The following is a 23978-nucleotide window of genomic DNA, read 5'->3' on the forward strand; positions in this document are numbered from 1 at the left end:
TCTACTGCAATGTTGTGCAAGACACAATAGGCTACTATTATCTTACACAAAACGTCCGAGGAGTACAGCTGAAGCAACCCTCCTATATGGTCAAGGCATCTGAATCACAACTTTAGCAGACAAAAAGTGAGCTCTATGACGGCTGGTGTACATATGTGTGCTCTATTGTACCTATGCTGAGGTGCAATGGTTTCACTTCTGCATGGTGTGAGGAGATGAGTGGAGAGTGCATATGCAGTATCACTTAAAGAGGAAAATAAGGATATATTTTTATAGTTCCTGCTTGTATATGTAGAGTTCATAATGCATCAAATGGTACATGAGTGTCTGTTGGGGTCCTGTATGTGTCATAAGGATTCGTGATTTACAATAGTTGTGTATATTAAAGCAACAAATATACATATCAGATTTATCTGGTACTTAAGTACTTACCCAGAAGCCACATGTGGCCAAATTCTCCCCCTGCCAGCCACTGGGCACGAGGTAAACTGCAGAATATGTAACAGCCATATGAACTACCTTGGATCACCTTATACTCATCTGTAAGGCAGCCACACAGAACTTGCATGGTAATGGAGTGCATTTGGTGTCTGCTGCGGATGACGTGTGCATTGTGGTGAGATGGCTGAAGAGCCACATGGGTGCAATGAATTGCTCTTACCACACATGGGAAGTGAGAATAGTGGTAGAAATCCCTAGAAACCCTTTGCCTTCCTGCCAGTAATAGAGCCATACGTTTGTGGATATACACTCTTATATTGATGCAGCTCAGTACCTAATGCAAGCATCAGGACTGGCTTACCTGAGACATGCCCATGATGTCACTGGACACCCTCTAGAAAAACCCAGTAGCAAAGAAATGGAGAACTGCTTGAATCTTGACATAGGCTGGGATGCATTGAGAGCCATCTCCAAGATGACATCAGGGGGAACATGGTATCTGGACCTGACACCTTGGCTGGGCATCCCAAAGAGGTTGATTGTTTGTCTAAAGATCCTCTCCGCTCCCCTTATACTGAAATCATTCCGTCACATGATAAGGGACAAACTGACAAACACATTCAGCGACATGTTGAAAGGCCTGGAAAGGTTTGTGTGTGGCATCTCTAAGTTTATGACTGTAGCCAGGCTGGAACCAGCTGTGGGCTAACAACTTTCAGCTGGAGCTGCATGGAGGGCTGGTAGGCACTGAGAAAGGTGTGTCAGAATGAAATTGAACTTACTCTGCCCCAATGGCAGAATTTCTGTGCCCAGTGCAGAAACTCCTCCTCCACTGCAAAAAGTTTGCAGTCATAACAATACTACCCATAAGTCCCTTTGGGAATGCCAAAAGTCATAAAGTTAGACTTTTGGTCTAAGTTTACTTTTGTGAATCATGCCAATAGTTTGCAGATTGCCTAGTAGGGTGTTGCCCTCCTCACAGCCTCCCACTTTACTATTTCCAATAAATATGTTGCACTTAACAATATTGATGTAATTACCAGCACTGATTACCGCATAGAGGTAGCAATCCATCCAGTCACCATCACAGTCAGTTCCCTGATCTCTCATTTTTTTTAAAAAAATTATTTATTTTTGCGGTAATCATGTTTTTGTTTTTCAGAAGTGTCAATCATTCTTGATACTGAACAGTGTAAAATGTAGATTATTATTGCCCATCCCCAATTTTACATTTCTAATTTTTCTCATGGACATTCATTTCTACGAATTACTGATCTCCAATCACTACAACATGTGGTTATCTATAACGAGAATATAATGAAACTAAGATTGTACAATATATGGTTGATAATATGCATTTGTGGTGTCTGCTAGGAACAAGAAATATATTTTTCATAATATGATTAGCCCATTATGTTGTGTTCTAGTGCAATGAGTGTGCAATGTGCCTGTGAGTTCATTGATTTTTGTGATGACAAGTGTCAAAGTACCTTTCTAAAGGCTTTGATCTTGGGACGCGGTTGTCTTATGCTTTGGGATACAGAGTAGGGGTTGACATAATGCATTGCTGGCAGAGAAGAACGCATAGTCAATCCTCCCATTAGTGAGTACTCCTTTCTGGATGAACCTTGTTCCTTGGCCTATATCTTTTCAGAGGGTTTATTTCCCTCTATTTTGGTTATGACTTTCCCCAACATATGTTCAACGGAAACCATCAATCAATCAATCAACCAATCAAATTTGTAGAGCGCCCTACTCACCGAACAGGTCTCAAGGCGCTGGGAAGCTTGGGGAGCCGCTACTGCTCAAAGAGCCAGGTCTTGAACTGTTTCCTGAAGGAGAGATGGTCCTGGGGCAGCCGTAGGTTGGTGGGGAGGGAGTTCCATGTTTTGGCTGCCATGTAGGAGAAGGATCTTCCTCCGATGGTGGCTCTGCGAATGCGTGGAACGGTGGTGAGGGCGAGGCTGGCGGAGCTGAGCTGGAGGGTGGGTAAGTAGAATGTGAGGCGGTTGTTGAGGTATTTGGGGCCCGGGTCGTGGAGAGCCTTGTGTGCGTGGGTGAGGAGTCTGAACATGATCCTCTTGCTGACGGGGAGCCAGTGCAGGTTTCTCAGATGAGGAGAGAAGTGGCTGTGGCAGGGGATTTCCAGGATGAGTCGTGCAGAGGCGTTCTGTATGCACTGGAGTCTATTCTGCAGTTTGGCTGTGGTACCAGCTTAGAGGGTGTTCCCGTAGTCCAGTCGGCTGGTGACGAGGGCCTGGGTGACCATCTTCCTGGTGTCGGTGGGGATCCACCGGAAGATCTTTCGGAGCATGCGCAGGGTGTTGAAACAGGATGACGAGACGGCGTTGACTTGCTTGGTCATCGTGAGGGAGGAGTCCAGGATGAAGCCCAGGTTGCATGCAAGGTCCGTTGGCATGGGGGTGGTGCCCAGGGGAGGGGGCCACCAGGAGTTATCCCAGGCAGAGGGGGATGGTCCCAGGATGAGGACTTCCGTCTTGTCTGAGTTCAGTTTCAGGCGGCTGAGCTTCATCCATTCTGCGACATCTTTCATTCCTTCCTGGAGGCTGGCTCTGGCGGTGGCAGGGTCGTTGGTGAGGGAAAGGATCAGCTGGGGGACGTCAGCGTAGGAGATGATGTTGAGGTTGTGTTGGCATGCGATGGCTACGAGGGGGCTCATGTAGACGTTGAAGAGGGTGGGGCTGAGCTGGGGTCCTTGCGGGAATCCGCAGATGACTTCGGTGGCCGCGGATCGGAACGGGGGAGGCGGACTCTCTGGGGTCTTCTGGCGAGGAATGAGATGATCCACTCCAAGGCCTTTCCTTGGATACCGGTGTTGCTGAGGCGCAGCTCAGGGTGCGGTGGCATACGGTGTCGAAGGCTGCTGAGAGGTCCAGGAGGATGATGGCAGCTGTTTCCCTGTTGTCAAACAGGGACTTGAAGTCGTTGGTGGCTGCGATGAGGGCACTTTCGGTGCTGTGGTTTGCTCGGAAACGGGACTGTGATGGGTCGAGGGATCCGTATGCCTCGAGGACAGTCCTCTCGAAGACTTTGGCCGGAAAAAGGAGGAGCGAGATGGGGGGAAGTTCTTGAGGTCCGTGGGGTCCGTGGAGGGTTCTTCAGGAGGGCGCTGAGCTTGGCGTGTTTCCAGCTCTCCAGGAATGTGGCGGATGTGAAGGAGCTGTTGATGATGTCCCGGAATTGGGGTGCGATGATGGAGTTGTCTATGTTGAAGATGTGGTGTGGACAAGGGTCGGTTGGGGAGCCGGAGTGGGTGGTGTTCATTGTGCGGGTGATGTCTTCAGTGCTGACCGAGGTCCAGGTGCAGAGGGTGGTGGTGGGGTGCCTTGGTTCGGTGGTTGGGTGCGTGGTCTGTGCGCCGAAGCTGTTGTGTATGTCTGCGATTTTGTGGTGAAAGAACAAGGCGAGCGAGTCGCAGAGGTCTTGCGAGGGTATGATGTCGTTGTTGCAGGCCCTGGGGTTGGAGAGCTCTTTAACGATGCTGAAGAGTTTCTTGTTGTTATGGGTGTTGTTGTCCAGCCGTTCTTTGAATGTGGTCCTTTTTGGTGGTGCGGATCAGCTGGTGGTGTTTGCGGGTGGCGTTCTTGAGGGCTGTCATGTTTTCTGTTGTCTGGTCGCGCCATGCTTTCTCGAGGGTGCGGCAGGTTTTCTTGGAGTTTTTGAGGTCGTTGGTGAACCAAGAGGCTTTCTTGCTGCGGGGTCTGCCGGGAGGGTTCTTCAGTGGTGCGAGGTTATCGGGGCAGTTGGTGAGCCACTGTGTGAGGTTGTGAGCTGCTTCGTTGGGGTCCGTCGTTTTGGTGGGAGGGCTCTGGCTGAGGGAGGTGGTGATCTGGTCGGCGGTGATCTTGCGCCAGCTTCTGCGGGGAACCTGTTGCGGGTGGTGGTGAGTCATGGTTCTCCTGAACTTGAAGTGGACGCAGCTGTGATCTGTCCAGTGTAGTCTGGTCGAGTGGCTGAATGTGATATGCTTGCTGGAAGAGACGATGGGGTCAAGCGTGTGGCAGGCGTAGTGCGTGGGGGCGTTTACCAGTTGCTTGAGTCCGAGGTTGGCGAGGTTGTCCAGCAGGGCGGCGGTGTTGCTGTCATTGTTGTTCTCCAGGTGGAAGTTGAGGTCTCCTAGGAGGATGTAGTCTGAGGAGGTAATGGCGTGTGGGCTGACAAAGTCTGCGATGGCTTTACTGAATAGTGTGCATGGTCCTGGGGGTCTGTAGATGAGGGTGCCTCTGAGGGTGGTCTTGGGGTCAGTGTGAATCTGGAAGTGAAGGTGCTCGGCGGCGGTGAGGGTGTCGTTAGAGTTGGTCGTGATTCGTCAGTGTTTCTGTGGATGATGGCGATGCCTCCTCCAGTTTGGTTGATGCGGTCCCTCCGGGGGATCTTGTTGCCATCCGGGATGGCTATGGCGATGTCGGAGGCTGAGGTGGCGTTCATCCAGGTTTCTGTGAGGAAGGCGACGTCTGGTGATGTTTTGTTGAGGAGGTTCCAAAGTTCGACGGCGTGCCTGTGGACGGAGCGGGTGTTGAGCAGGATGCACTTGAGGTGATTGTTGCTGGTGTCTGGCTTGGCTGGTGCGGTGCAGGTTCGGAGGCAGGTGAATTTGCAGGTTTGGAAGGGTCTGTGGGTGCGCCTTGGGGTGGCTTGGTAGCAGGCGGTGTTCCGGCCAGCGTTGAGTGTGTGGAGGGTGGCGACGTCGTAAATCCGTCGGGTGGGCTGGCATCGTCGAGGGCCAGGGGTCCTGGTGCTGAGCGTGGTCCAGGCACGGACGGGGTAGACAGGCTTGCCTTTGGTGTGCCTTCGGCGCACAATCGGCGCGCGCGCTGCGCGTGACTGCTGCGCCTACGCGCGGACTCTGCCATAAATGGTGAAGTGGGAGGGAGGAGCAGCTGGGAGGCGGGAGTGGGGCGGCGAATGGGAAGAATCTACAGAAGGAAAAGGGGCGGGCCGCATGGGAGCAGCAGCGGGGAGCGAGGGGGAGAGGAGAGCGGGAAACGGAGGCGAGGGGGCAGGTCACAAAACATCAGTAAAAACGGCAACAGGTACAGAAATACGGTAAATACGGCGACAAGTACAGGCACAGAGATGCCTAAAACACGAGGGGGCAAGTCACAAGTACAGTAAGAAGCAGTGACAAGTTCAGGCACAGAGAACCAAAACAGAGGGGGCAAGTCATGAAAACAGTAATAAACAGCGACAAATACAGGCACAGAGAACTAAAACAGAGCCCAGAATACTCAGCTGCAGGGCACCGGTGAACTCGCGGCAGAAGGGGAAATCCTGGGAACACTCACAGTGAGGAGCGACCGGCCCTGAAGCAGGGTCAGGGGTCACGTTTACAATTCAGACATTACAACACAGTGCCTTTACCATGCATCATTTACCACACAATGCTTTTACCAGGTAATGCCTTTACCATGCATTTATATTTATATATTACTCAGTGACGGTCACCACTGGCTGATCATAGTAGTTAGATCAGTGTTTCCAAAGAAATTGCCATTTTAGTTTTGATAATAACGTTGGTGCAGTTTGACAAATCGTCACAAACTTTCCAAAAAGGTGCTCTTTTTCTTTAGTTTGTACATGGGAAGTTTCGGGATGAGCCATCAAGCAGGATGTCAGAAAAAGCAGGGGGGTCATAAAACCCAAAGATCCCCAGGCATTTTTGATAAACGTTTTTAACCATGCTACCTCAAAAGCTGCTGAATGGAATGAAACACACTTTTGGAAACAAACTAGATCTTGGTCCAGAAAGTGTGCTTTTTGTGACTTGGTGTAAATCTGTTCAGCAGTTTTTGAAATATTTTGGATCAAAAATATTTGTATATATGGACGGTCAATCAATCAATCAATCACGGTATTTGTAAAGCGCGCTACATACCCGTGAGGGTCTCAAGGTGCTGGGGGGGCTGCTACTGATCGAAGAGCCAGGTCTTGAGAAGTCTTCTGAAGGTCGGCAGGTCCTGGGTCTGTCGTAAGCTCGTAGGGAGAGCGTTCCAGGTCTTGTCGACGAGGTAGGAGAAGGATCTGCTGCCGGCTGTGGTTTTCCGGATCCGAGGGACTGTGGCGAGGGCGAGGTTGGAGGAGCGGAGGCTGCGGGTGGGAGTGTGGAAGCTGAGTCGGTCGTTGAGGTAAGTGGGTCCGGTGTTGTGTAGTGCTTTGTGTGCGTGGATGAGGAGTTTGAAGGTGATCCTTTCGTTGACGGGGAGCCAGTGTAGGCTTCTCAGGTGGCGTGTGATGTGGCTGCGTCGGGGATGTTGAGGATCAGTCGTGCCGAGGAGTTCTGGATTAGTTGTAGTCGTTTCAGGAGATTGGTTGTTGCTCCTGAGTTGAGGGCGTTCCCGTAGTCGAGTTTGCTGGTGATGAGGGCATAGGTGACGTTTTATTCGTATCGGGAGGGATCCATTTGAAGATCTTACGCAGCATTCAGAGGGTGTTGAAGCAGGAAGCAGAGACGGCGTTGACTTGCTTGGTCATGGAGAGGGCGAAGTTGAGGATGAACCCCAGGTTGCGTGTGTGGTTGGTGGGTTCCAGCGCTGTGCCTAGCGATGTGGGCCACCAGCAGTCGTCCCAGACTGATGGCGTGGGTTCAAGGATGAGGACCTCTGTCTTGTCTGAAATCAGCTTCAGTCTGCTGTCCTTCATCCGGTCGGCGATGGCCTTCATTCCTCTGTGGAGGTTGGTTTTGGCGGTGTGAGGGTCTTCGGTGAGGGATATGATCAGCTGGGTGTCGTCGGCCTAGCAGATAATGTTGAGGTTATGTTGTCGTGCGACGTGGGCGAGCGGTGCCATGTAGATATTGAACAGCGTCGGGCTGAGGGAGGATCCCTGTGAGACGCAGCAGATGATGTCGGTGGTTTTTGAGCGTAAGGGTGGGAGGCAGACGCTCTGGGTTATGCCGGAGAGGAAGGATGTTGTCCAGGCCAGGGCCTTCTCTTGGATACCGGCGTCGTGTAGGCATGTTTGTAGTGTGCAGTGGCAGACCATGTCGAAGGCAGCTGATAGGTCCAGGAGGATGAGGGCGGCTGTTTCTCCTTTGTCCATCAGAATCCTGATGTCGTCGGTAGTGGCGATGAGGGCGGTCTCGGTGCTGTAGTTTCTGCGGAAGCCGGATTGGGAGGGGTCCAGGATGTTGTTGTCTTTGTGGTAGCGGTTAGCTTTTTGTTTACAATTTTCTCTGTTACTTTTGCCGGGAACGGGAGCAGGGAGATGGGCCGGAAGTTCTTGAGATCCTTGAGGTCTTCCTTGGGTTTCTTCAGTAGGGCGTTGATCTCGGCATGCTTCCAGCTTTCCGGGAAGGTTGCTGTCTCGAAGGAGATGTTGATTGTTTCCGGAGGTGGGGAGCGATGGTTGTGCTGGCTTTGTTGAAAACGTGGTGAGGGCAGGGGTCGATGGGGATCCGGAGTGGATGGAGTTCATGGTTTTGATGGTGTTGGTGACGTTGGACCAGGCGGTCAGGCGACTGGTGCGGTTGGAGGTCGCAGGGGTGGTGGTCTCGGTGATGTGTGCGGGATTTCGAGCTTGAAGCTGTTGTGGATGTCAGTGATCTTGCGGTGAAAGAAGGTGGTCAGGGAGTTGCATAGGTCCTGTGATGGTGGAATGTTGTTGGTGTTGGAGCTGGGGTTGGAGAGTTCTTTCACGATGCTGAAGAGCTCTTTGGTGCTGTGTGCATTGTTGTCTAGGTGGTCCTTGAAGGTGGTCCTCTTGGCGGTCCTGATGAGTTGGTGGTGTCTGCGGGTGGCGTTCTTGTGTGCCGTGTGGCTGTCTGGTGAACGGTCGTGGAGCATTTTCTTCTCCAGCTTCCGACAGGTGTGCTTGGAGGTCCGGAGGTCTTCGGTGAACCAGGCGGCTTTCTTGTTGGTGTGGTTGGTTGTGGAGATCTTGAGAGGGGCGAGGGTGTTGCCTCAGTCGTTGATCCACTGTTTGAAGTTGGTGGCGGTGGTGTTGGGGTCGATGGGGTCGGCGGGTGGTCTCAGGGCGAGTGTGATTGTCAGTTGGTCCTTGGTGACCTTGTCCCATTAGCGCCGTGGCAGCTGTTGGGTGTTGTGGTGAGTGGTGGGTTTCCTGAAGGTGAAATGGACGCATCTGTGGTCGGTCCAGTTGGGTTCGGTGGTGTGGTTGAAGGAGACATGGGGGCTTGCAGAGAAGATGGGGTCCAGCATGTGTCCAGCCGCGTGGGTGGTTGTCGTCACGAGCTGTTTGAGTCTGAGGTTTGCGCTGTTATCGATCAGAGCGGTGGAGTTGGCGTCATTGTTGTTCTCGAGGTAGAAGTTCAGGTCCCCGAGGAGGATGTAGTCCGTGGAGGCCAGGACGTGCTGCTGATGAGGTCGGCGATGGTGTCGCTGAACTGTGGTCGTGGTCTGGGTGGTTTGTAGACTGTAGACAAGTGTTCCTCCGAGGGTCTTGTTGGGGTCGGTGTGGATCTGGAAGTGCATGTACTCAGTGCAGTGGTGAGGGTATCGTCGGTGTTGGTCGAGACTCTGACGGTGTCCTTGTGGATGATGGCGATTTCCCCTCCAACTCCATTGGTGTGGTCTCTGCGGGAGATCTTGTTGCTCTGTGGGATGGCTATTGCTATGTCTGGTGCTGAGGTGGCGTTCAGCCAGGTCTCCGTCAAGAAGGCAACGTCGGGGCGGTGGAGTCTAGGAAGTCCCAGATTTCGATGGCATGCTTGCGGGCGGAGCGGGTGTTGAGGAGGATGCAGCGGAGGTAGTTTGGTTCTCTGGTTGGTGGTTTAGTTGGCTGGATGCTGGTGAATCTGCAGTTCCGGCAGGTGAAAGGCCCTTGGGTGTGCTTCGGGATGGCCCGGTAGCAGGGGTGGTTTAGTCCTGGGTTGAGTGCGTGGAGGGTGCTGGAGTTGTAGTGCAGTCTGGTGTTGCGGGGGGTGTGGGGTCCAGGGGTTCTTGCGCTGGGAGCGGTCCAGGCACAGATGGGCGCAGACGGGCTTGCTTTTGGCGCGCCTTCGGCGCGTTAGCGGCGCGCCCACTGCGCAGCCTCCATAAGAGGGGCAGAATGAGGGAGGAGCAGCTGGGAGCGGGGCGGCCAATGGGAGATAGGGGGGCGGGGCCGCAGGGACGCAGCAGCAGGAAATTAGAAGTGGGGTGAGGGAGCAGAGAGAAAGGAGGCAAAAAGGGGCACAAAATGCAAGAACGAAAAAAGGAAACAAAACGGGCACAGAATGCAAGATGGACAAAGCAATCAGAGCAGAATCAGTACTTAGCAGCGATGCAGGTGGGGCTCACGGGTCACACAGGGGGCTGCGTGCTGGTGAGGGGAGCGACCTGCCTGGTGATAGGGTAAGAGGACGGTTGGGTTTGAGAGACTCTCACTAGAGTCCCTCAAACCCAATGTACAAACATAGAGCGGTTTGATTGGCCTAGGGGGATTTTTCCCTCTTGGGCCAACTCACCCATGGGAGCGAGCGCTCTGATTGGCTGTCTGCAACATGAGAAAAAATATTGCAGGTAGCCATTACAGGAACTTAGGGCTAGATGCACTAACATTAGGAATACCTATTTCCTAATTGTAATTCTCTCTGAATAACAATTAGGAAATTGATATTTCTAATGTATGAAAGTTGAGTTTCATTAGAAATTCCTAGTGGGTCACAAATAGACCTACCTCATGAATAATAATGAGGAAGGTCACAATTTGAGACCCATTAGGAATCATAGCCATCACAGGAATGGTGGCCTGCTGAGGTCTGTGATTTCATTTTGAGAAAGCCATCTTTTTTTTTCAAACGCAGCCTGCTTTCTTCAAAGGAAAAAGGAATGCAATTAAAAAGAAAAAATTATACATTGCAGTTTCATTTTTTAACAGTAGGTAGTTGTCCATGGGACCACTGCCTGCTGATAACATTATTTTTATTTACATTGTCAAAGGGTAAGGGGTCCATTGGGGACCGCTAACCCCTTTGCGAATGGGTTACCACCTACTAGAAGTAGGTTGTAAAATGAGAATGTTTTGCGACTGCATTTAAGTTGCTAAGCATTCTTACATACCACTGTGATTGAGTATTAGGAAGTGACACCCTAAACACACCCCTTCCTAATATGGAATTGGTACGTATTTGCATCTCTATACTGCGATTCGCTAACATGTTACCAAATCGCAGATTGGGATTGATACATACCAAAATGCATTTTTGCTGCAGCAAACGGCCTGATTCTGTGAATCCTTCCCCTTAAAAAAAGCAAAGACCCCAGTAGATTTTGTCGCTGTAGCCTGACGTGGCTCAGGGAGGAGTGAGCACAACCCCTCCTCTTACAAAATAAAAAAGGCCCATTTGATATGATTCCTGGTGCCTGAAGTGGCTCAGGGAGAGTGGGCTGCATGCCCCCTCTGCCTAAAAAATACAAAGGTCCCCAACGGTAGGGGTCCCCGGGGTCCCAAGTGGCTCGGGAGGGGGGAGGTACACTCCTTCCACTGAAAAAATATTAAAAGCCCCTGGGTAGAGGTCTCTGGGGCCTGAGGTGGCTCAGGGAGGGGGTCTGTTTGCCCTCTCATCTTAAAAAATAAGAAAGGCCACAGGGATGCAAAACTCGGGCCCAAAGTAGGTTGGGGAGGGTCTGCCCAAACCCTTTGCTTAATTAAAAAAAGCCCTTTTGGATGGTCCCTGCTGCCGGCAAAGGCTTGGTTTACCTAAGCGTGGACAGAATCCGCAAACAAATTGCATGGTGTGTATTCCAGAACGCAGTGCATGGCGGTAATTTGATTGCCTGAGGGGTTTGGACGTAGGGCCTGGCTGCAACATTTGCAGTTATGTAACAAAACTGTGCATGGCTGTTATAGCTATTAGAGAATCCCCCTCCTATTTTCAATGGCATTCGGCCACAGATTATGTGGTCCCTGTGCCTATTAAGGCTCACAGGAAATCTATAACTGCGCCATTGCCATGCACTACTAATCACCCCACATATTTAATCTCTCATTGTCTCTCTGAACTTCCATTTGGAAAGCCATGCTCTCTATTCAAGCCCATTTTGTCAGATCAGTCCTCCATTAAAGGGCATTTGGTACCCACTGCCGACTTTCAAGTTATCGATATTTGTCATTTCACTAGCAAGAGTGCCAGCCAGGTGTACTCATTTCCTACTGGTCTTCTTGTTTTTAGGATGGAGGAATAGGCTAACAGGCATACCTCAGAATGCACTGGGATCATTCTCCCTGTCATATCTCTTAGGATTCACGTAATGTCCCTTTAGTATTTAGCTATACCGGACATCTCCTCCCATATAGTAAAGCCCTGTCTCTTATGCACTTGGGGGATACTGGATTGGTGCCTGGGAATCACAAGCTTACCATTCTGGGAGTGAGGGCTATTCTGTGTACTATGTTAAACCAAAGTATTTTTTGAGTGACATTAAGGATACTTCATAGGTTGAAATTCCAGTTTGATTTGTTGATTTGTTTGCCTGGGTCACCTTCCCAGTTTACCCAAAGTTTCCACAGTAATCATTTAGACAAGTTTCAGAAGGCTTTGCCCAAAATAGACACTGGGTTCTTTTATCTCCCCAGTGTGCAGAGCAATTGCAGATGTGTATGTATAGGAGGCACTAGCTACCCACTTTCCCAAGGAAGTCTAGCTGCCCAGGGCAACTGGCTGTAGTTTAAGAATTGCCCTAATGGGGTACTACAGTCGTGTACCCATTCTTGAAATGGTCTAATACCTTTTTATCATAAAATACACCTACTTGCATAATCCCTCTCTCCTTCTATTGGACCAGCTGTCCTGATAATTATCCTATGAAGTGCAAAAAAGCCCTACCAATTGCCTATGGTGTGTTTGTGCAAGTTTGGTTCAGGAGGCATGGTCAGCTGTGCCTAGGGTCTTTCAGCACCTGTGATATTTGAATAGTTGGTCTCCTAATATTTTTTGCAGTGTGGAACCATGAAACAAATACAATCCAAGAAAAACAGAGATGATGTTTCTAGGGGAAAGTGCAGGATCTGAATTTGGCCGATCGGTGGCTTGCCCAGCTAGGGATGGCTCCTACCCCCTCAACATCAGTAAAGAGCCTGGGAATACAATTGGATGACCAATTATCTATGAAGGACATTGTCAGAAACATCATGGGCTCCTGCTATGATAGTTTCCGACTACTGCGTAGAATTATTCCATACTTACCAGTGAAACATCGCAGAACGGTGGTCCAGGTGATGGTGGTGAGCCGTATGGACTACGGAAATGCCCTACTGGCCAAAGTTGGTGAGACCCTGATGGCAAAAGTCATCCAAAATACGGCAGCTAGAATGGTCTTAAACCATCCCCTTGGCTCGCCATCACTCCCCCTATTAAAAGAGCTTCACTGGCTTCCGGTGAAGAGGAGGTCTTTTTTTAAGACCTGTTGCTTCATCTTCAAAGCCTTCCACAAAATCGGCCCAGAATACCTGCAAAACAAAATTTCAAACAGTCATCCTGCCGTAATTTGAGATCTAACGGAAAGGCCCTGTTGATGACTCCACGTATTTGGTGGACGCGCTTTGGGGGCAAAGTTTTTTCTTACATTGCCCCCAAGTACTGGAACTTCCTACCAGAAGCTCTACGAAAGTGTACCTCCTACCTTGTATTTAGGAAATTACTGAAGACATTCCTTTTTAATATATTCTCTTCAGTGCTGGCACCGTTTTATTTTAGCTCCTCAGTTTATCGCCTAAGTAAGCGATGAGATGCCCTTGGGTGAGTCATGCGCATTATAGGAGATAATTAACATACCATAACATAACTCTGATCCCGATATTGTTACTCTAGCAGAAGTCTGTTAACTAGTATTTAGTTAATAATTCAGTAATTGATGTTCAGCATATCAGGCTGGTATGATGTCTGAGATGTCAATTACTACATATTTAGGGAGCAATATTATGAGGGCTTCATTGGCTGTACTTGGCACAGCTGCTTTTTGTACAGCTACAGAATACGTCAGACAGTTTTAGTGCCAATATGTACATTTAGGTGGAGTAAAATTTCACTGGAAGTCCATCTCTGAAGCACATTTTTTCCCACAGACCATGGCCTTTCCAACTTTAAAAATGTCTGCTTCTGATACCAAAGATTCTAGCTCTGAGATACTGTGTGGTGGTGATGGTGGTATTTAATTTTAGGAGGGATGGGGAGGAGTGCACACATGGACACATGCACACTCACATTCTCAAACACTCACTCACAAATATACATACATTCATATATACACGCACATACCAAATGTAAAAAAAGAAATAACCTTCACTGCAGCTCTCTGGGAAGGTAGGCTCAGAGGTGCCAGGAGAATTGAAGCTTCTGCCTTCTCTCATTGGCTGACCTTAGGTCAGATAATGAAAGAAGGCTGCATTCCCTTACTTGTCTCAGAGTGGGATGGGGTCAGTGAGACTGCTGAGCCCACCCCACTCTGTGATGAGGTGTCATTGATTGACACTCAACCCTGCGCATGTCAGGGTTAAAACAGAAGCACCCAGGCTTAAGGCTATCAGTGACACTCCTCCTCATCATGATGGGAAAGGTCACAAGAATTTTAGCCAGGCTGAGGAGGGCACGACCACAGAGCTGTAAAATCCTCAGCCTGGCAAAGATCAGCACAGGCAGCCAGGCACCTGTGCATTTAGCACATGTCCAACTCCTGGCTGCCTGCCCTGAACAACAAGAGTGTCTGTCAGGCTGACCTGTGTTCAGTCTGACAAACAATCTTTTTGATGTGTGGTGGCAATGCAGTTATTCCTTTCCCATCAACATAGAGCCCGATTTCAATGACGGATGGACCTGGGGATGTCCGACATCAATTTGGTACTGGGACCTGCCGACCTCCTGTTGGTGGTCCAACCCAGCAATTAGGATGCACCAATCACGGTTCAGTAACACTCCTACTCTTTACAATGGGATCATGCATTCCAACAGGAATGCATTCTCTCACTGTAAAGAGAAGAGTAGTAGTTCATCCCTGCAACCATGGCAGGCACCTCAAGGTGTCTGCCACGGGTGCAGGGATCAACAGGGGGGCACCATAGGTGCCTCCTTAGCCTCCAACCGGAGGACATGCACCCATGGGGATCCTACTGGGGCCCTCCTAATTTGACTTCTAACAGCCTTTCTGTGTTGGAAAGGCTGGCACGGAAAGGCTGTCAGAATCCAACATTGTAATCCCGCTGGTGGAAAAAGTCGCCTTTGGGATTACAGGAGGCTGTACGAAAAGTAGACAGGCTCTCTGAGCTCATCGGAAGCCATTCGGAAATCCAGTTTGTATTCCTTTCCGACCGACTCCATCCAAATGGGTCGGTTGATAATGAATCCAAACATCTGATTATGATGCTGTTGGAGCGGCTGTGTCTGAGGGTCGGAGCCGTTTACTACGGCATCGTAATCGGCCCCTATAATCTTTGATTTCTCTGTCTCACATGCCCTGTTGTGTTCAATAGATTTCAAAACAATAATCAATGAACCCTTTCTTTGCTGGGCACATTCCCCCGCTGTGCTGGGGGGAGGGGGGTCACACAGTGCCCCTGTGCTCATGACACACAGTGCTCGTGTGCTCATGACGAGCTGAGCTCGTCATGACCACACCAGTTTCATTAGAACGTTTGCACAGCAAGGGAATTTGCCCAGCTTGCGAGCGTTCTAAAGGTCATGACTAGCTCAGCTTGTCATGAGCACACGAGAACCGTGGCTCATGACGAGCTGAGCTCGTCATGAGTATGGGAGGGGTTAATATCTACTTTATTTGAGACTGAGACTGGGTATCCGAATATTATTATTCAGTGCTTCCCCTGCTCATGCCTGGTAATCTTCCTATCTTTTTGCAGTTCTTCTGTCAATAAGTTGTCAACAGTTCTAGACTTCTCTAGTTCTCTCACAATTTGTTCCTGTACTCCAAGATCTCTTTTCAGTGCATGCTTAACTTTGGTAACTATTTTGTGCAGTGCTACAAAATCCCTAGCTTAAAAATTTTGCATTCAAGTAGCATGTGGGACACCAAAACCTTTTTTTTTTTAAAGTAATTGCTTATTTTGTCTGTGTGCACAGAATGAAAGAGCCTTCGAATACACTGACCTGCAGTCTCCAGATAGGAATCATTACTAAAGGTGACCTCTGTTTAAATGTCAACAATAATGGGTTTCAGTCAGAATAAGTGTAACATAACTACTTGGCCTGTACAACCGAAGTCTGTAGCTGACAAGAGCATAATATCTTATCTAGCCTCACAAGAAGATCACGCATTGGGATGTAGATCACATAAACATTTCCACAAGGAATCCAGCAGCTGCCAGTTTGCTTTCCATTCTCTCAGTGATATCTTTGCCTGTCACAGTCAAATGTGGTAGTGGGGTCTGAGATCTACTCAAACTATGACCCAACACGCTATTGAAAGCCACCCCTACATACAGGCATCTTGGTCAGAGATGCTACGACCTGAATGACAAACTGCGTTTATTATATTATGTAAAGTAGTATTACAGTAATCCTACTTATTTACCACAAATTGCAATTCACATAACTACCTAAATCTCCACCTCTCCTATATTTTCTATGAGGAGATGCTCAGACATGTAAGTTTACTACCAAGGGGCTTATTACAAAGTCAGACGGACTTGCGTTTGACCGACCCCGCCGCAGCAATGGGTCCGACCGAATGGGTGCGGTCACATGCTCACATTTTCCTATGGGAGCATGTGCTATGGCCGTACACCAGCTGTAATGTAAGTGGCCTTACCCCAAAATGGTGGTAAGGACTACAACCTGCACTACTTAATCAAATTTAAACACTTTACAAATTATTCATTTTCTTCATTACGTACATTTATTTCATTGCATGTTACTTCAAACTTGTCTTTATCAAAAATTATTTTTACATAAACGCATCATATTTTCGATCAAAACATAATGATATTCAACTTCTAGTAATCAATGACAAGGGCATAATGTGAAAAGAATTCTCTTTTATGTTTAGGTTCTGTAAGAACTGTATTTTAAAAGACTATTCGACAGATCTCATAAAGAGTTGATTCCCTGATGAGACTTTTTATTATTGAAATTAATGCAGATGGGATTTTGATGGTCCCAAATAATCATGATGCAGTTATTTTATAAATACAGACATGATGTGTCTTTGATTGAGAATAGGATTAAAGTTTGATTTTTGATTAGCAAAGGTAGTTGTTCTAACGAGAAATTTTTGAATTGCAGACGAGTTCTTTCATGGCACCTCGTTAATTGCTTCCTTTGTCTTTTCTTTTCTCTTCTTCTTGTTACCTTTAACAGGAACCCCTGACGAAGGGACCAGAGTGTCCCGAAATGCATTGGGTGGACATGAATTTGTTGAATATCATTATGTTTTGATCTACAATATGATGCGTTTATGTAAAAAAAAAATTGGTAAAGACAAGTTTAAAGTAACATGCAATGAAATAAGTGTATGTAATGAAGAAAGTGAATAATTTGCAAAGTGTTTAAATTTGATTAAGTAGTGCAGGTTGTAGTCCCTACCACCATTTTGGGGTAAGGCCACTTACATTGTATTTGATCAATGCTTAGCAGGCAGGCACACACAGCGAGGTACACTGATTTACTTGGGGTACGGAGTGCAACACCCACCCACACCGTTTTTCGTGCACCAGCTGTGGCATATGCTCTCATAGGGAAATGGGAGGTTGTGTTCATCCCTGCACAGTGTGGCAGACACCTCAGGGTACCTGCCACATGGTGCAGGGATCAATAAGGAGACACCATTGGTGCCCCCTCGGCCCCCAACCAGAGGACACAAACAGAGGGAGGCCTGTTAGGGGCCTTCATACTGTTTTTTTGACAGGCTTTCCATGTCAGAAAGCCTGGCATGTAAACCCTGCCGCAAACCAAGCATTGTAATCCGGGTGGCATAAAAACCCACCCATATGGATTATGGGCCAGTCTCCGACTGGTCGACGGGATCATTGAGCCTATTGGAATCCAGCTGGAATGACCAGCCAGTTTCACTTCCAACCACCTAAATTGTAAAGAGGAGGTCGGAAGTGAAACCGACGATTTTGGTCAAAAAAGCCTCCGACCTAAGGTCGGTAGCAGTAAATGTTGAAGGGACCAGAGGGTGGCTAGAAAAGGGGGAAAACTTACTATTTATAGGCCGATTCTGATCTCTGTCGGAAGGGCACCGAATCGGGTTCGGCATTATCGAACTTGATTCGGAGACTGAATTTCCGTCCGATTCGTACATGGGTCCGGACGTCAAAGTACGATGCGAACAAGCGTGAAATCTCTGTCTGAATCGTTTCCGGCTCCGAACCGCTCAGTACGACTCGGTCACAAGCAAACTGTGGCGCGCAATGGAGACATTTCTCGACCGAGCTAGTACGATGCTCGATTCGAACAGCCGGATCGATTCGGAGCGTCCAGCTCGTAGTAGCTCCCGGAGTCCTTCCTTATATGGATCTTATATCTTTTCTATGTCATGAGGCAGGTTTCATGCAATATGATTTTATATCTTTTAGTAGTGTTAATTATTCCCATGATATTCTATGTGTGTATCTGTAGATAACTTTGCATACATGGCATGCCTATTTTTTAAAAGTAGACTTGAAGAATTGCCACCTCCCCTTTCCCCATTAGAGTATTTTACACTGGTCCATATTTCCCTCACCTGTCATGCCCAAGGCCCTAGAACCCAAAAGCCTGATTGCATCGACATTGCTTAATAGCTACCCAAACAATAAAAAGGTAGAAACTAATCCAAAGCCCCACCCCAGGCTGAAGGGCAGTGGCATCCTATCCAGAACTAATTTCAAGGACAAACTAGTGACTCTAGGCCCACAGCATGAACTAGAGCTGTAGGGGAAAACAAACAGTTCTCTACCCCTGTTGATCTCCCCATATTGAGGAGATCTGTTATAGAACCAGTCTGCAGTTTGAGATAGCATTATGTTGTCACCTTGTCATCCATTGTGACTGAGATATTGGAAGTGTCATCCCCTGTCCCTACAAAGTTCTTCCATCTCATATTAGGTAATCTGCTTATCTTGGTGTCACAACTGTCCATCGTTGCTCTTCTTGCAAAGTGTGGTTGATATCTTAACCAGTGTCCGAAGTGTGTCTATTGTATTGTCTGTTTTCTGCTTGTGTTTGATTTCAGGAGCAACTGCCACAGCATGCTCTCTCTTATTATTATTATTATTATCAACACTTGTAAAGTGCAGCTAACACCCTATGGGTACCCTGGCACTGTGATACAAATGTCTAGCTAGGCATAGATACAAATGAGGCGCAGTTACCAGAAGGATTAGCAGGATGGCAGAAGACAGGCTCTGAGATAAAGCCATGTCATTATCCTTTTTCTGAACTGCAAGAGATCATCCACCAATCTCAAATGGAAGTTTGTTCCAAAGGTGTGAGGCTACCCTGCTAAAGGTCCTGCCTCCTGATTTAGTTTTTCTGACTCTGGGCATCATCACCAGATTAGCCGAGGAAGAGCGAATAATTCGCAGAGTGGCATACCATGAAAATTTAACCTGCAGCGTTTTGGGTCCATTGTCATGCAAAGCTTTAAACACTAAACATAGTTCCTTAAATTAGATCCTTTTCGAAATTGATAGCAAGTGCAAATCTGAGAGTGCCTTTGAGGTGGAGGAGCGGAGTGGTCTCAATAAAGCCAGATTAGACAATATGGTCTGTATTCTCTGTAGTTTCTCGATTAGGTATCTTGGAGATTCCAGCAACAGAGCATTACAATCATCTAACCTACTAAGGATGGTGCTTTTGACTATCAATATTCTGGCCTCTTTTGATAACATCTGGAGGATCTTCCGAAATGCTCTGATCACTGAGAAAAAGCTCCCAGCTATTCTGTTCACATGATTTTCAAGGGTCAGTCTGTTATCGAACCAAACTCCCAAGTTATGTACTGTATTGCTGGGAGACGATGGGGTGGGAGTGGGAATGGACCCGAAATCAAGCAGGAGTGTGAGGTGAACTTTATCTAATGCACAATGCGAGACCTCTGTTTTGTCGGCATTGAATTGAAGAGAACTCTCTCTAAGCCAATGTACTGTGTCCAGCAGACAAGCATGGAGGTCTGGCAGAGATACAGATCTCTTGTTGAATCCAGGTACAGCTGCCACAGTTTACTCTCTCTTTTGCGCTTGTTGATGTGACAGTCTATTCACACTTTTGGGTCTTCCAGTACTCTTCTGCTGTCATTCTTGTGGCTACACATTCTCCATGCCACTGCAGTCAAGGTATCCTGGCTGATGAGGGGTGAAACCCCGACACCGGTCCTAAGATGATTGCTTCCAGTCCAGGGAGGTCCTGGCAGTTTGAGCTGGACTGTTCCCATTGGCCACAAGTAAGCATGGGCTGAAAATTAGTACCGCTCGCGGAGTTTGCGGATTTTCCACGATTTCGCGATCCGCGAATCTCGCGAAATCGCAGTAAAATCCATGAATCAGCGGGACGAATTTTCAGCCAAGCACTTACAGGGTTACAGCAGCCGGTGCAAAAGTTGAAGCAAATTTTTTGTAACCTTTTACAAAAGGATTACAAAGAAATTAACTTCAACTTGCGCACCTGCTGCTGTAAGCCTGTAAGTGCTTCCTGGTGCCTCGTTGCCTACTTGCAACTATTCTCTGACCCTACTCTGACCCTTGAAGCAGGGTCAGAGAATAGTTACAAGTAGGCAATGAGGCGCCTGTCACGAAAATTAAACCTCAACAGGAAGCACTGACGGATATAAAAACAAGCATTTGCAATGCAATTGGGTCTCTCATTAGGAAAGTTTGAGCTATTGGTCTTGTAAATGACAATTTATTTTATTCATGTGTTGGTTTTGAAAATAGCTAAATTAATAGCTTTGTTTTTTACAATGCCAATAGGTATAACTTTCGCAAATGTGACACCTATAGCATTTATAAAGCAACATGTTTTGTATTTACGTGACTTAGATGTATTGATATTACAAATTACAATGGCTTTTAATTTTCTTAAATAATTAATACTTAGATAAAAGTGATTTTAATTTATAATGGCAATAGCATAAACTTTTGTAAATAACTTTTGTGAAGAATATGTTCAGTGTATTTTAATGTGATGAAAATTCAAGAACAGAAGTGAAATGTTAACATATTTTTGTGACATTTGTAATAAAGCTTGAAAAATTGAGAGAACATATTTGAACCAGTTGTTGTTGAATGGTTGCGCGAATTGATGCTGGGGTGGCGCTGAGTGGTGCTGTGGTGGTGCTGAGTGGTGCTGTGGTGATGCTGAGTGGTGCTGTGGTGGTGCTGAGTATGGCTGTGGTGGTGCTGAGTGATGCTGTTGTGGTGCTGAGTGGTGCTATGGTGGTGCTGAGTGATAATGTGGTGGTGCTGAGTGATGCTCTAGTGGTGCTGAGTGATGCTGTGGTGGCGCTGAGTGATGCTGTGGTGGTGCTGAGTGGTGCTGTGGTGGTGCTGAGTGATATTGTGGTGGCGCTGAGTGATGCTTTGGAGGCGCTGAGTGGTGCTGTAGTAGTGCTGAGTGATGCTGTGGTGGTGCTCAGTGGTAATGTGGTGGTGCTGAGTGATGCTGTGGTGGTGCAGAGTGATGCTGAGGTGGTGCTGAGCGGTGCTGTGGTGGTGCTGAGTGATAATGTGATGGTGCTGAGTGATGCTGTGGTGGTGCTGGGTGGTGCTGTGGTGGTGCTGAGTGATAATGTGGTGGTGCTGAGTGATAATGTAGTGGTGCTGAGTGATGCTGGGGTAGCGCAGAGTGATGATGTGGTGATGCAGAGGGCAGAAAGGCACAAAAAGCAGTCTAACAAAGGGCAGAAGGGCGGAAAAACAAGGGAAAAATGAGTCTAACAGAGGGCAGAAGGGCACAAAAAACTGTCTAACAGAGGACAGAAGGGCAGAAAATCAAGGGAAAAACAAGTCTAACAGAGGGCAGAAGGGCACAAAACGAGTCTAACAGGGGGCAGAAAGGCACAAAAACGAGTCTAACAGAGGGCAGAAGGGCACAAAAAATTAGTCCAACAGGGCAGAAGGGCAGAAATACAAGGGAATAACAGAGGGCAGAAGGGCACAAAAAACGAGTCTAACAGAGGGCAGAAGGGCAGAAAAACAAGGGAAAAATGAGTCTAACAGGCGGCAGAAGGGCACAAAAACCGAGTCTAACAGGGACCAGAAGGGCAGAAAAACTAGAGAAAACGAGTCTAACAGAGGGCAGAAGGGCAGAAAAACAAGGGAAAAACGAGTCTAACAGAGGGAAGAAGGGCACAAAAAACGAGTCTAACAGGGGGCAGAATGAATCCCGCTCTGCGTGTTTGTCCTAGAAGATGAAGGTGATGTCTTGTAATCGGATGATGTTGGCGAGCAGTGTCATGTATATGTTGAAAAAAGTTGTGTGATGATCCCTGTGGGACACCACATATCAGTTTTTGGTCTCTGATATGAAGTCTGGCAGCCTGACCCTATCGGTTCTTGCAGTGAGGAAGGAACAGATCTGTTAGAAAGCATATCCTTGTATGCCATTCTCATGGAGGCTTCTAATGAGGGTGTTTTGGGAGACAGTGTCAAAGGCTTGGGAGAGGTCAAGCAGGATGTGGGCCTCTGTTTTTTCTTGGTCCAGGATGTTTTTAATTTTGTTGGTGGAAGCGATGAGTGTGGTTTTGTTACTATAGTTCTTTCTGCATTGATTGTGTGTTGTCTAGAAGATGGTGAAGTTCAAGGTAGGCTGTGAGTTGCTTGTTAATGACCTTTAAATCACTATCACTTTGGCTGGCTAGAGGAACAGGGAGATGGGTTGGAGGATGCTCAGGTGATTTCGTTCAGCTGTGGATTTCTTTAAGGGGCATTGATTTCTGTAAATTTCCATTTATCTGGGAAAGTAGCAAATTTGATGGAGGTGGTGATGATGTGGATCAGGGGGATGTTGATTGGTTATGTTTACAGGTTGTATATGTGGAGGAGGCACGGGTCCGCTGTGTTGTTTCTGTTGAGGGTTCTTCGGTCAGGTAGCCTTCTTGGTTGGTGATGGGTAGGTTAGCAATGACTTCTCTGTGTACAAAGTTGCTGTAGATGTTTGCAATTTTGTTGTGGAAGAATTTGGACAGATTGCCACACAATTGTAGGGAGGCTGCAACGTTGCTAACAGTGGCTGAGGGCGAAGTGAAAACATTTGCAATTGAGAAGATCTCCGTTCAGCTGTTAGTGTTTCCTTTGATGGAGTCGACACATTCTTTTTTCTTGGTGTCTCTAAGTTGCTTGTGACAGAATCTGAATTAAGCCTTGCTGGTAGTTCTGTTGGAGGTGTGGTGGCTGACTCTCAATTTCCTTTCTTGTTGTTGATAGACTTGTTTGGTGTCTCAGAGGTCTTCTGTGTACCTGCAGGCCTGCTCGTTTGATCTATTATGCTTATTGGGTTTGGTGGGTGCGATGGAGTGCAAGCAATTCTTGGTCAAGTTATTGAGGTTGGCGTGGTGGCTCAAGTGACTATTCCTCCAGGGATATGAGTTTGACCTTGTGGTTACAGTTTCGAATCCCAGCTGGCACACTCGTCATTTCATCCTTCCTGGTATTTAAAACCTGGCTATTTTGATGCTAATCCTCTACTAATTCCACACGGTCTTCTCTGCTGGAAATTAGTGCCTAGACATCTCTGGATATATGTTGTGCTTTATAAACTTTCATTTCATTGCATTGTATTGATGTCCTTGTTCAGGTTGTCAGAGAGGCTAGGCTAATCAATACTGAGGGGGGACTGAGGCAGTTTGTTTTTGTGATTTTGACCCTGCTGTGGCTTAACCCTAGATTCATCAAGCATTTTTGCGAGGGCAAACGGTGCGAATCGCTGAATTCGGCCGTTTGCGCCCGCAAAAATGGCATTTGGAATTCATCAATGGGTCATGAACTCGTAATTTGAAAAATCGCAAAAAATAGCGATTTTTCAAATTGCGATTGCATTTAAGGAATCTCAATTTGAGATTCCTTAAATGCTATTCATGAACCATTAAAAAATTGTGATTTCGCTATTTTTTGCCGCAATTTACCGTGAAGTCTGACTTCGTGGTAAATACCGAAAACTGAGAAAAATGCACTTTTGTGCATTTTTCTCAATTGTATGTTACACACACACATGTCCTTTGGACATATGTGTGCGCAACATAAGTCTAAATTTACATTCCAGGGGTGCTACAGGGTGTCCTTTGGACACCCCTGGCACCCTTGAAATTGCATCCTTATGTGCGATTAGCAAATTGCTAATCGCAAATAAGGAAAAACTCCCCATTCCTTCCTATGGGCCTTTGGCAAATAAGGAGTTATTCCTTATTTGCGATTAGCAATTTGCTAATCGCAAATAAGGAATGTGTAGGAATCGCAATTTATTAAGCGATTCCTACATGAATCCCGTTTTGCAAGTCCTTAATAGCGATTCCTTAATAATCACTACTAAGGACTCCCAAAACGGGACAATGATGAATCTAGCTGCAAGAGTGGTGAATCTGGTAGGGTATTGACTTGAGGTGTGTTGATTTTGAAGTGGATGATGGAGTGGTTGGTCCATGTGAGCTTAATGG

This window comes from Lissotriton vulgaris, chromosome 1_1, assembly GCF_964263255.1.
Source record: "Lissotriton vulgaris chromosome 1_1, aLisVul1.2, whole genome shotgun sequence".
Taxonomy (NCBI): Eukaryota; Metazoa; Chordata; class Amphibia; order Caudata; family Salamandridae; genus Lissotriton; species Lissotriton vulgaris.